The sequence below is a fragment of the Anolis carolinensis genome, unplaced genomic scaffold, assembly GCF_035594765.1.
Source record: "Anolis carolinensis isolate JA03-04 unplaced genomic scaffold, rAnoCar3.1.pri scaffold_12, whole genome shotgun sequence".
NCBI classification, from domain to species: domain Eukaryota; kingdom Metazoa; phylum Chordata; class Lepidosauria; order Squamata; family Dactyloidae; genus Anolis; species Anolis carolinensis.
In genome coordinates, this window is record NW_026943823.1 from 24987480 (window position 1) to 25000495 (window position 13016).

Sequence of the window (13016 nt, forward strand, 5' to 3'; positions counted from 1 at the left end):
ATAATTTTATGGTCCAGAAGGTAGAAGAGGCAACAAGGGGATCAGCAACTCTTGATCTAATCTTAACAAATGTGGAAGACCTGATCAATACAGTTGAAGTGGTTGGATCCTTAGGGGCAAGTGACCATGTGCTCCTGCAGTTTGCAATACAAAGGAATGCTGAAACTAAGACAAGTCAAACACGCATTCTGGACTTTAAGAGAGCTGACTTCCAAAAAATGAAGGAATTACTGAGCGGCATTCCATGGACGCCGATATTAAAAAACAAGGGAGTTAAGGATGGATGGGAGTTTTTCAAAAGTGAAATACTCAAGGCGCAAATGCAAACAGTGCCAACAAAGAAGAAAAATAAGACAAGTGCAAAGAAGCCAGAATGGATGTCCAAAGAACTTCTAACTGAGCTAAAGCTCAAAAGTGACATGCACAAGAAGTGGAAAAGGGGAGAAATCACCAAAGAAGAATTCAAACGTATAGCCAACTCCTGTAGGGAAAAGGTTCGCAAGGCTAAAGCGCAAAATGAGCTCAGGCTTGCCAGGGACATAAAAAACAACAAAAAAGGTTTTTTTGCTTATGTTGGTAGAAAAAGGAAGAAAAAGGAGGCGATAGGGCCACTGCAAGGAGTAGATGGGGTGATGGTGACAGGGGATAGGGAAAAGGCAGAACTGCTTAATGCCTTCTTTGCCTCGGTCTTCTCACAAAAAGAAAGCCATCTTCAACCTCAGCAACATGGAATGGACGAAGGATTGGGGGAAATCCAACCCCAAATAGGGAAACAAGTTGTCCAGGAACACTTGGCCTCTCTAAACGAATTCAAGTCCCCAGGGCCAGATCAGCTACATCCAAGAGTATTGAAGGAACTAGCGGAAGTTATTTCAGAACCACTGGCAATCATCTTCGAGAGTTCTTGGAGAACAGGAGAAGTCCCAGCAGATTGGAGGAGGGCGAATGTGGTCCCTATCTTCAAGAAGGGAAAAAAGAACGACCCAAACAATTACCGTCCGGTCAGCCTCACATCAATACCAGGCAAGATTCTGGAAAAGATCATTAAGGAAGTGGTCTGCAAACACTTAGAAACAAATGCGGTCATTGCTAATAGTCAACACGGATTTACCAAAAACAAGTCATGCCAGACTAATCTGATCTCTTTTTTCGATAGAGTTACGAGTTGGGTCGATACAGGGAATGCCGTGGACGTAGCATATCTAGATTTCAGTAAGGCCTTCGACAAAGTCCCCCACGACCTTCTGGCAAACAAACTAGTAAAATGTGGGCTAGACAAAACTACGGTTAGGTGGATCTGTAATTGGCTAAGCGAACGAACCCAAAGGGTGCTCACCAATGCGTCGTCTTCATCATGGAAAGAAGTGACAAGTGGAGTGCCGCAGGGCTCCGTCCTGGGCCCGGTTCTGTTCAACATCTTTATTAACGACTTAGACGAAGGGTTAGAAAGCACGATCATCAAGTTTGCAGATGACACCAAACTCGGAGGGATAGCTAACACTCCAGAAGACAGGAGCAGAATTCAAAACGATCTTGACAGACTAGAGAGATGGGCCGAAACTAACAAAATGAAGTTCAACAGGGACAAATGCAAGATACTTCACTTCGGCAGAAAAAATGGAAATCAAAGATACAGAATGGGGGACGCCTGGCTTGACAGCAGTGTGTGCGAAAAAGATCTTGGAGTCCTCGTGGACAACAAGTTAAACATGAGCCTACAATGTGATGCGGCAGCTAAAAAAGCCAATGGGATTTTGGCCTGCATCAATAGGGGAATAACGTCTAGATCCAGGGAAGTCATGCTCCCCCTCTATTCTGCCTTGGTCAGACCACACCTGGAATACTGTGTCCAGTTTTGGGCACCGCAGATGAAGGGAGATGCTGACAAGCTGGAAAGCGTCCAGAGGAGGGCAACTAAAATGATTAAGGGTCTGGAGAACAAGCCCTATGAGGAGAGGCTTAAAGAGCTGGGCATGTTTAGCCTGCAGAAGAGAAGGCTGAGAGGAGACATGATAACCATGTACAAATATGTGAGGGGAAGTCATAGGGAGGAGGGAGCAAGCTTATTTTCTGCTGCCCTGCAGACTAGGACACGGAACAATGGCTTCAAACTACAGGAAAGGAGATTCCACCTGAACATCAGGAAGAACTTCCTCACTGTGAGGGCTGTTCGGCAGTGGAACTCTCTCCCCCGGGCCGTGGTGGAGGCTCCTTCTTTGGAGGCTTTTAAGCAGAGGCTGGATGGCCATCTGTCGGGGGTGCTTTGAATGCGATTTCCTGCTTCTTAGCGGGGGGTTGGACTAGATGGCCCTTGAGGTCTCTTCCAACTCTACTATTCTATGATTCTATGATTCTATGATTCTATGATTCTATGATTCTTTGGCAGGGAAGGCTGAAGATCTCTCCGCCTGTCCTTTGGCCCAATTCAATCACTGGTGGGGATCAAGGGGCTCTTTGGTTGTAGGTGAACTGTAAATCCCAGAAACTACAACTCCCAAGTGTCAAAGTCTACTTTTCTCAAACTCCACCAGAGTTCACATTTGGGCATATTGAGTATTTGTGCCAAGTCTGGTCCAGATCCGTCATTGTTTGAGTCTGGATATAATAATAATAATAATAATAATAATAATAATAATAATAATAATAATAATAAAACTTTATGTATACCCCGCCACCATCTCCCCAACGGGGACTCGGGGCGGCTTACATGGGGCCATGCCCAGAGCAAAACAATATAACAAGTATAAATACAACATAACATAGAGTAATTAAACAATACAATAAGTAATAATGTACAATATACACTACAACGCAAATCAAAGAAACAGTAAAAACAGGGCCGGCCACATGAATACAAAGAGAAAAACTCGGGTGAGAAAGATAAGGGGAATGGAGACCACGGGGAGCAGGGACATACAAAAGTGGAACTATATATAGGTGAACTGCAACTCCCAAACTCAAGTTCATGCCCACCAAACCCTTTCAGTATTTTGTCTTGATCATGGGAGTTTTGTGTGCCAAGTTAGTGGAGACCTGAATGCTCGTTGATGTAGGTGAACTATAAATCCCAGCAACTACAACTCCCAAATGTCAAGGTCTATTTTTCCCAAACTCCACCAATGTTCAAATTTGAGCATATTGAGTATTTGTGCCAAGTTTGGCCCAGATCCGTCATTGTTTGAGTCCACAGTGCTCTCTGGATGTAGGTGAACTATAACTCCGAAACTCAAGGTAATGCCCACCGAACCCAAATAGTATTTCATGTTGGTCGTGGGAGTTCTGTGTGCCAAGTTGGGTTCAATTCTATTGTTGGTGGAGTTCAGAATGCTCTTTGGTTGTAGGTGAACTATAAATCCTAGCAACTACAACTCCCAAATGGCAAAATCAATCCTCCGCAACCCTACCAGTATTCAAATTTGGCGAGTAAGTGTGCTAACTTTGGTCCAGTGAATGATATCAGATATTTACATTGCAATTCATAACAGGAGCAAGATGACAGTGATGAAGTTGTAACGAAAATAATGTTCTGGTTGGGGGTCTTGCTTCCTAGCAACAACGTTACCCACTTGATTTTAGCCTTACTTTCCAAAGCTTCAATTCAAGGGCTTTCAAAGCAGATTCTTTGCAATTATGGTTAGTGTTGATGATGCCATTCCTCCAAATGCAGTTGGAATCATAAAAGTGCGGCTGGAGAAAAGGCGCAGCTTGAAAAAGGATAGCTGTGCAGACGGGTGAACGGAGGAGAAGTAAGATTCCTCAGAGGTTTCTCAGAGGTTGTGAGGATGCCTGCCATAGTTGTGGGCGAAATGTCAGAAGAGAACACTTCTGGAACATGGCCACACAGCCCGAAAGACATACAACAACCCTGTGATCCCAGCCATGAAAGCCTTTGACAACACATAGAATTATGATGTTTATTTGTACTTGAACAGAAATGTTGCATATTGGTTTCAATAAAAATAATAGGCTTTGCTTTAACAGTGAATGGTTCTTAAACTAGAGTTTCTTGAAAAATATTGTTCTCTCCCAAAGGAATATTAACAGGCTTTTCAAACCTTAGAGATTTCTTCCCAGAGGTTCTAAACTCAAGCACTCTAAACCCTTAGAGGCTCACTATAGTTCTTAGCACTTCTCTCTGAAGGCTAAATACTTTTCCCTCAAAGGGGTTGCTCTCAAACAGTTCCCAAAATCTTCCTTTCTTCCTCCCTAAAATTCACTTCCTAACTCTACAAACACCAAACCCTATCTAACTAGCTCTCTGGCGGAATAGCTCCAACTGTCTCTTTGGCTCTGCCCACCTCGGGTTGCTAAGCAACTCCCTCCAATTTTACCAACCAATCCGGCTGCACTTCCTCACTTGAAGCTGCCTGGTGACTCCTCCCCCTTCTTAGCTTTTCCAAGCAAGGCCTTGAACTGCCTGTACACACCAACCCTGCAAAGTAGGCTAATCTGTTCCATCTCCCCTTTGTGTCATTGCCAGTCCTCCTCCTTAAACCCCTTTGGAAATGACAGTCTAAGTGATGCATCGAGTGATGCCCCATGTGAGCTGCCCCAAGTCCTTGCAGGAAGATGGTGGCGGGGTATAAATAAAGATTATTATTATTGACACAACGACGTTGTATGACACAGCAAACAAGATAGATATGCTGGGTTTCGTTTCACAAAACCACAAGTCGAACACTTCCCAAGTGTCTAGGACTGTGTGATGTATTTTCGGATGATGTGTGCAGATCCCAGCAGGGTGGCCTTTTGCAGTTGGCAGATCGTGATTTTGTCAATGTCTATTGTTTCCAAATGCCGGCTGAGATCTTTTGGCATGGCACTCAGTGTGCCCATCACCACCGGGACCACCTGCACTGGTTTCTGCCAGAGTCTTTGAAGTTCAATCTATTATTATTATTATTATTATTATTATTATTATTATTATTATTATTATTTTATTATTATTATCATTATTATTATTATGATTTCCCCTCCACCTTCAGACTGGGCAAGTCAGGATGTTGCAAAATGCAATGGCTGCATTAATCCCCGATGCCTTTGAGGACACGGCCTTAAGAGGGAATAGAAAGATCTTAATTATGACTCCGGCCTGCTTTGTCTTTGTTGCCTCCAGCTGGTCGTCAAACACTTGCAGGCTGTTCATTAGCAACAGTTTATCAGAGGGTCACGCAGAAAAGCTGGAGAGACGCCCAAGTCAAGACCACCCAGGAAGCCCTGATGATCACGACACTCGTTAGCCCTGAGCAGCCCATGTTATGCATAACTCCAGAAAGTGTCACACCGTGACAATTGCTAGCCATCATGCACAGTGGAACTGGAGCAAACCTGCCAAAGAAGTAATTTTTTGCACTCCCTCAAATTGTACAGTATGCAATTTATTATCGCGTTCCAGCAATTACCAAAGGGAGTTGTTGATCTCACATTGCCGGAGAGATACAAAGACAAGCATAAGCGATATTCCCTCCAAACTTCCACTCTCTCTTTTATAAAGAGAACTCGTTTTTGGAAGAAAGATGTCGCGAAATGACAACTTGTACAAAAAGTGAGCGAGAGGAGGCTGAATGGGAGGCATTTAGTGGCATCTCCCCCTCCGCCTGTGGAATCCTTTCGAAGAGGAATGCGCGGCAGTCAGAACAACGGCTTCTGAGGACAGCGCACTTGCGTTTCAAACATGATCGCTCCCTTGTAGTTTTCACTTATCGCATTAAGAAGAAGAAGAAGAAAGTAATGAGGGGATCACGACAACGTCTTCCGTCTGAGAGCAACAAAGGAAGGCTGGCTCAGGCAAGGAAATAAGAAAGAGCGATGATCGCTTGTATTCTTGGAAAGAGGCCTCTTGTGAACGCTCAAGACTGCCGCTCCGCTCTCTCCGCTCACTTTCAAGCCGGAGGAAAGCGGAAAGAAGAAGTGGCAGACACATCCACGAAGCCTTTTGAGGCGAACACCTGGATTTCAAGGGCCCTGCACCGCTCTCCCCTCAGGGCTGCTTCCAGCGCGGCAATCTTCCCACTCGGAGCACTGGCATACTCTCTGTTTCCTCACAGATCAGAGAAAGAGAGGGTTCAGTCTAACAACTGAAGCCAATCGCTTTGTATCATTACATTTGGTTGTAGACCACTTCTACTCAAATGGGTTTTGGCTCTTCTCTAAAATGTTATGAATACAATTTTCTAAAACTAGGAAGTTCTAGGCCCTCCACTGTGACTCTACGATCAACATCCGGCAGAAGAACAACTTCATTAAATCCATGAATAATCAAACCTGCAAATGTCAGAGCTGCAAATGTAGAAGGCTGGCATTATACACATTTGTTTGCTTGCTTAAAAAGAGTTGTCTTTCATGGAAGTTTCCAAAAAAATCATCATTCTCCTTTAAGGAAAACTAAAATGACTTGCTCTGGTGTATGTGTATTCCTCAACCCAATAGTTTGAGTGTTGGGATACAACTCTGGAGACCTGGGTTGCCATGCCTCAATGCTATAGAATATATGATCTATGCTTTTATCTATGCTGACGATAGTGCCATCACCGCCCAAGCAGGGAGCTTGAAATGGTTGAACAGAAGCTCTCTGAAGCTTTAGGTGCTCTTACTGCCTATGACAAGGAAAACCAGCTGATCCCTAATCCATCTAAAATGCAGACGCAGAGTTTCATCTATGCTGACGATAGTGCCATCACCGCCCAAGCAGGGAGCTTTGAAATGGTTGAACAGAAGCTCTCTGAAGCTTTAGGTGCTCTTACTGCCTATTACAAGGAAAACCAGCTGATCCCTATCTATCTAAAATGCAGACGTGTGCTTTTCACCTTAAGAACAGACAATTATCTCAAGCCCTGCTTGTATTCTTGGAAAGAGGCCTCTTATGAGCCACTCAAGACTGCTGCTCAGCTCTCTCCGCTTACTTTAAAGCCGGAGGAAAGTGGAAAGAAAAAGCAGCACACACATCCATGAAGGCTTCTGAGATGTACAGCTGAATTTCAAGAGCCCTCTGTGTTTACTTATTCCTTTGCTAATGCCACAAAGGCGGGCATTTGGGGTCTGGGGGTGAGTTCGCTCTCGACATGCCCGCCTGCAGGACACAACGTCAGCGGCACAATTGCCTCTCGGCCGGATCTTGTGCATTTCCCACAAACGGCTTCTTTGCCTTTGAGCTTTGCCAACACCCTTTCCAGGGTGTGCCCTGTTAATAAGCAACGCAAGGATGCAATGCAATCAACTCTAATGAACAAGTTGTGTTTGTTATTTTAAAAAAACTGAAAACTTGGCAACTAGAAAGCAGAAGAGAAACGCATCCCCAAACCGCTCAGTCATACCAATCTGCACATCCCTGAACAATCCCTCATTTTTGTTGGGGAGGAAAAAAGCCATTTTATGAACACTCTCGCTCACCCATCATGGTTTTCATTTAACTTTAAACATCTGCTCTCTTTGTGTGATGTGCAGACCACACAGGCCTTTGTAGCCAGCGTCCACCTTTAAATGTTTCACTCCTTGTAAAATATATTTTGCTCCTGGACTCAGACTTTATATGAGGAGTCTTGGGCCAAGGCTGCTTTGGCAGAGGCAGCAATAAAGCACAGAAAATAGAGGGCTCTGCTTAATTTGTATTTCTTCTCACGCAGATACTGTCAACCAAAACACCCAGTGCTCCCTATGAAGTGAAATGTTTATGTCTCCAACACTTTAAGGGTGACTTCTCCATATCCCTGGCCTTATAGTCATCACCAAACTCTGGAGGAAAACCGGAGAGCACATGCATCTTCACTGTAGAATGAATGCAGTTTGAACCTGCTTTAATTGCCATGCTGTTTAGTGTTATCAGTAGCCAATGTCTGTCAGAAGATGACCACAGAGCTGAGCTGGAAGTCACAGAGATTCCAAGAGAGGTGATTTTGCTAACAATTTTTAGATCCTTCACTCTATAGACTATAGCAGTCATTCCAACCTGGGTCCCCAGATGTTTTTGGCCGACAACTCCCAGAAATCCCATCCAGTTTACCAGCTGTTAGGATTTCTGGGAGTTGAAGGCCAAAAACATCTGGGGACCCCAGGTTGAGAACCACTGGTCTATAGGGTTAACCCTTGTGCTGGCAGGACTGCTGACTTGAAGATTGGGTTGTGTTATGACCTGAAGGTTGCTGGTTCGAATCCATCCTGGGGAGAGTGCAGATGAGCTCCCTCTATCAGCTCCAGCTCCATGTGGGAACATGACAGAAGCCTCCCACAAGGATGGTAAAAACATCAAAACACCTGGGCAACATCCCCTGGGCAACATCCTTGCAGACGGCCAATTATCTTCTCCATCGTGCGCCCTCCCCCCCCCCCCGGCTCTGGAACTCTCTCCCCAGGGAGATCAGGCAGGCCCCCACCCTCCTCACCTTTCGGAAGAGCCTGAAAACTTGGCTCTTCCAACAGGCCTTTGGTGACTGATCTCCATAGTAATGGATTGACCTGTTGCTTATCTCACTTATTATACCCTATTCCTTTAGCAGGCCATAGTGTCTGCCTTCGCCAGCACTTTAACGGGACAATAGTTCTGGGATCTACCTCACCTTGATTGAATCTGACACTAATTGCACTTTTTTGGCCCAGTTCTTTTTTAGAGCCCACCCAGGATTTTATCATAGTATATTTACTGTATCTTGACCTATGACTTGTTTTATTGTTGATTGATTGTTTTATTGTTATGTTTTTATATTGTTTGTGGCCTGGGTTTGGCCCCATGTATTATTATTATCTCACACTAGAAGCGATGTGCAGTTTCTCAAGTCGCTCCTGATACAAAAAAAAAAAATCCTTATAGTCAACATCTTCCAGAGAAGTTGATTATAGAACTAGGCTGAAGGACATTGAGATTCCCAAAGAAGTATTCTTGATAGGATTCTTTGGATCCTTTAGATCAGTGGTTCTCAGCATGGGGTTCCCCAGATGTTTTTGGCCTACAGCTCCCAGAAATCCCAGCCAGTTTACCAGCTGTTAGGATTTCTGGAAGTTGAAGTCCAAAAGCATCTGTGGACCCAGGTTGAGAACCCATTTTTGAGTTACTCTGTGACCAACATCTGTCATAATCTGGCCACAGGGCTGCGCATGAGGACCTTGTGACCAAGGCAGGAATCATCAATCGTGCCAACGTTAAACTCGTAAATACGGAGGGGTGTTTGTATGGTATTAAGATCCCATTTTGCCTTCTATCCCTTGGGATCCAGGGTTTGTATTCCAGGGAGAGTTCTCAGCCAGGGAGCTTTGGCGCCTTGACAAACTGCACATCCCAGAAGTCCACCGGACAGAACCACGGTACTGTAACTGTGTCGAACGGACGGCCCTGGAAGGCTCCCGGCTGCAGCCCCTCTTGACACAAGCCCTGATTTATTTACTCTTCTGCTGAAAAGTGCTTGTTGTTACTCATTCTCCAGACAGCAAAGGGCTAGGTTGCTAAGTTACTGATATTTGACATCATATCCTTCCCAAGGTGTTCCCACATCTGACAGACCCGCCTGATTTACTACGCCGGGCAGCTTGCTGTTCCTTTGCCCGGTGACGTGCATAAATCCATTTGAAATGCAGCTCGCCTCTCCTTCCCCGCAACCCTCCGCAACCTCTTCCCAGCAAAGCCTCCAGATACCGGGAGGAAAATATCGAAATTACTCATGGGCTGCTAGACACATCCATCCACACCCGGAGAGGCATTTCCCCCAAAATGAAGCTCTTCAGCCCTTCGACTGGGCGCCGTTCTTTCCTTTGGCATCTTTTTCATATACGAGGAAAGGAAACAATTAATGGGTCTGGCACGGAGGGGAGGGGTGGCGGGATAAACCTATTAGTCGGCTAATTTTGCTTTGTGAACAAGTCACCTCGGCGATGGCTGCTACATATTAAGTTGATTAGCGCCTTTTTTCCAAATGGTACCAGGAAGGTAATACCGCATATAATTTACTCAGTCAAGGGCATTTTCACCTGCTGATCAATTTACATATTCTCCAATGTCATTAGACTGAAGCTAGTCATCAGGAGACGAGGGGAGAGAATAAATTATAGACTTTTGTTCATTTAACTCCAGTCGTTTTATTCTAATTATAGGTAGGGTTTTGTTTTGTTCAAGACGACGAAGCTTTTAATTAATATCACACCTGTCCAGCTATCTCTCCAGCGTGATGGGAGGCATATGCCTTGCCCAGTGAGTATCCTTCACAGAGAGGATCCCCAGCATTGAGGCGCTCTGGGTGGAAATGCAACACACTGGCCATGGCCATCACAGGGTCAAGGTCCGGCACTGGGAAATGGAACTCTAGCACATATTCATTATTCACTAGCTTGGGGTTGTTATTTGTTTTGGGATGTTAGGTAATGTCACTGAAGTTTGGTCCAGATCTGTCATTGGCTGGCTTGAGTGCTCTCTGGATAAGGGTGAACTACAACTCCCAGATTCCCAGAGCAATCAGCGGTTCTTCTCTCGAAATATAAGGCCAAGTTTTTCATGTAAGTAAATGTCCTGCATCCCTCTAGCAGAAGCTCGAGAGATATGTGCGAGCACACTTGATTTGAGATCCACTTTACATCCTCCGACCCATTTTTTATTAGATCTAATTGATGTAATTCTTGAAAAAAATTATTTCAAATTTGATTGTTGTTTTTATTTTCAAACTCAAGGCGTTGCTATGGGGAGTGCTGCGGCTCCGTCCATAGCTAATCTATTCATGAATAATTTGGAAGTTAAATTTATTTTGAATCACGAAAAAATCCCCTTCACAACTACATGGTTAAATATTGCAGATACATTGATGATGTTTTTTTGATCATGCAAAAAAGAGACTATATCCCACCACCTAGACGCACTGGTCGTGTCAGAAACCAACCCAACAGGTTTTTTTTATGGGGCTTCCAACCAAAAAAAGAAGATCTGATAGTTAATTTATCAGATAGGGTATTTTCTCCTCATGAAATCTCAATAATTAACAGAGGTTTGTCCTTTGTTCCCACCCTTAAAATCAATCCTTTTCGTACCCGCATTGAACTTTCTAATTTGTTTCGATCCATTAAATTGCGATATAATTTTGGCAAAACAATAAATACCAACGTAACCACATTTAGACCCCGCAGTACTTTTGTTCCATTTACTGATCATGTTGGTATCAAGGCCTTTGAGAAAATTGTTTGTGATGAAATTTTTCTGAAACACATTCCCAACAAGGATAGATACAAAAATAATTTCTCCAGTACTGATTGGCAGATACTTAAGGAACTAGCCAATGACAAGAACATAGTTATTTTCATATTACCACTAGCAGTGGATTTTGGTCTCCACAGTTTTAGGGGAACCCATTGTTCTTTTAAGTATTCGCAGTTGGCCATGTTGTGTCTGCATGCCAAGATTAATCCAGATCCATCATTGGCTGCGTTCAGGGGTCTCTGGATAAGGGTGAACTACAACTCCCAGGTCCGAGGTCAATCACCCCAGACCAGGCCTGTATGCACAGTTGGCCATGTTGGTTCTGTGTGCCAAGTGTGGTCCAGATCTGACATCAGCTGAGTTTAGTGCTTTCTGGATGCAAGTGAACTATAATTCCCAAAATCAAGGTTCATTCCCCCAAACCCCATCAGTATGTTCAATTGGTCAAGGGGCTTCTCTATGCCACGTTTGGCCCCAGTCCATTGTCGGTGGGGGTCACAGTATCAGTGAAGGTACTGCAAGTCCCATTATCTGTGGCAAGTTTGGTCCAGATCCATCATTGGTTGAGTTAACAGTGCTCTCTGGAAGTAGGTCAAGTACAAGTCCTGTAAATCATGGTGAATTCTCCTCAAACCTCTTCTTCAGTTGCTGAACAATTTCTCAACTGTATGCCATAGGAATGGGCAGGAAAGGGTTAAGGAAGAGGCAGTGGGCAGGGTCATGCAAATTAAGGAACACCTCCTCCACATATACACATACACATTTTCACTTTTAATATGTGTATAGATATCCTGGTGCAACCCCCCTTTGATGGAGAGAAGGGAGTATCTATCAGCCTGGATCTGTGTCTCCAGGTTTCATGGATAATATCCAGGTGGGAGATCCAAATTCTCCAGTTTTGATGGATACAGCTCCAAGAAAGAGACAAGGGTTGTGTGCAAACCTGTGCACACTTTGTAGAGCAGTTGCTTGCTCCATTTGCAAGGTCTAATGGACTTATTTGGTTTCCACTTGATTTGCTTACAAATGCCCCATATAGAGGATGATAAGGGGATGAGGCAATCGCCTCACTATTCTACCCTCTTGCGGGCATTTCGTTGTTTAAATTCAAGGCACTTAGCCAATATGTCACTGCTTGCCTGTGTTAGCCTTGGTAAGCACACCTGGGGAAACTTTAAGGAGGAACCGCAAGGCGTTGTTACCTGTTGGGCCTCTAAGGGGAAGGCATCTCCCAACTGCAGTACCAAGCCAAGGGAAACCCAAGCTGGAAATTACATTAACTGTTGGAGATAGCAACCTTGCCAAGCCTCCGTCTAATGTTTTGTTTGTTTATAACGTGTTGTTTATTTCCTGAAGCGTATGTCTTCTTTGGTTTGCAGTTTTCTTAGCTCTATGTACTTGAGACAGTGGGAGGGGCTGCAGACCATGTGACTGGTTCAGTGACTGTTAAGAATGCAGTATAAAAGTATGACCGTTGAGAAATGACAGTTGAGGCTTGACTCTGAGTACAGAAACCAGTGTTAGGAGTTAGTTGAGGCTTGACTCTGTTTGAGTACAGAAGCCAATATTAGGAGTTAAAAGACAGTTGAGGCTTGACTCTGAGTACAGAAGCCAGTGTTAGGGATTAAAAGACAGTTGAGGCTTGACTCTGAGTACAGAAACCAGTGTTAGAAGACAGTTGAGGCTTGTGTCTGTTTGAGTACAGAAGCCAATATTAGGAGTTAAAAGACAGTTGAGGCTTGACTCTTGAGTACAGAAGCCAGTGTTAGGGATTAAAAGACAGTTGAGGCTTGAGTCTGTTTGAGTACAAAAGCCAATATTAGGAGTTAAAAGACAGTTGAGGCTTGAG

The 13016-nt window shown here is 44.3% G+C and overlaps 1 protein-coding gene across 5 annotated transcripts in view; it reads right to left on the bottom strand.

The window, feature by feature from the left end:
- The window catches only part of aff2 (ALF transcription elongation factor 2), a 331356-nt gene that overhangs the window by 138449 nt on the left and 179891 nt on the right, over positions 1-13016 (bottom strand). The window lies entirely within an intron of this gene.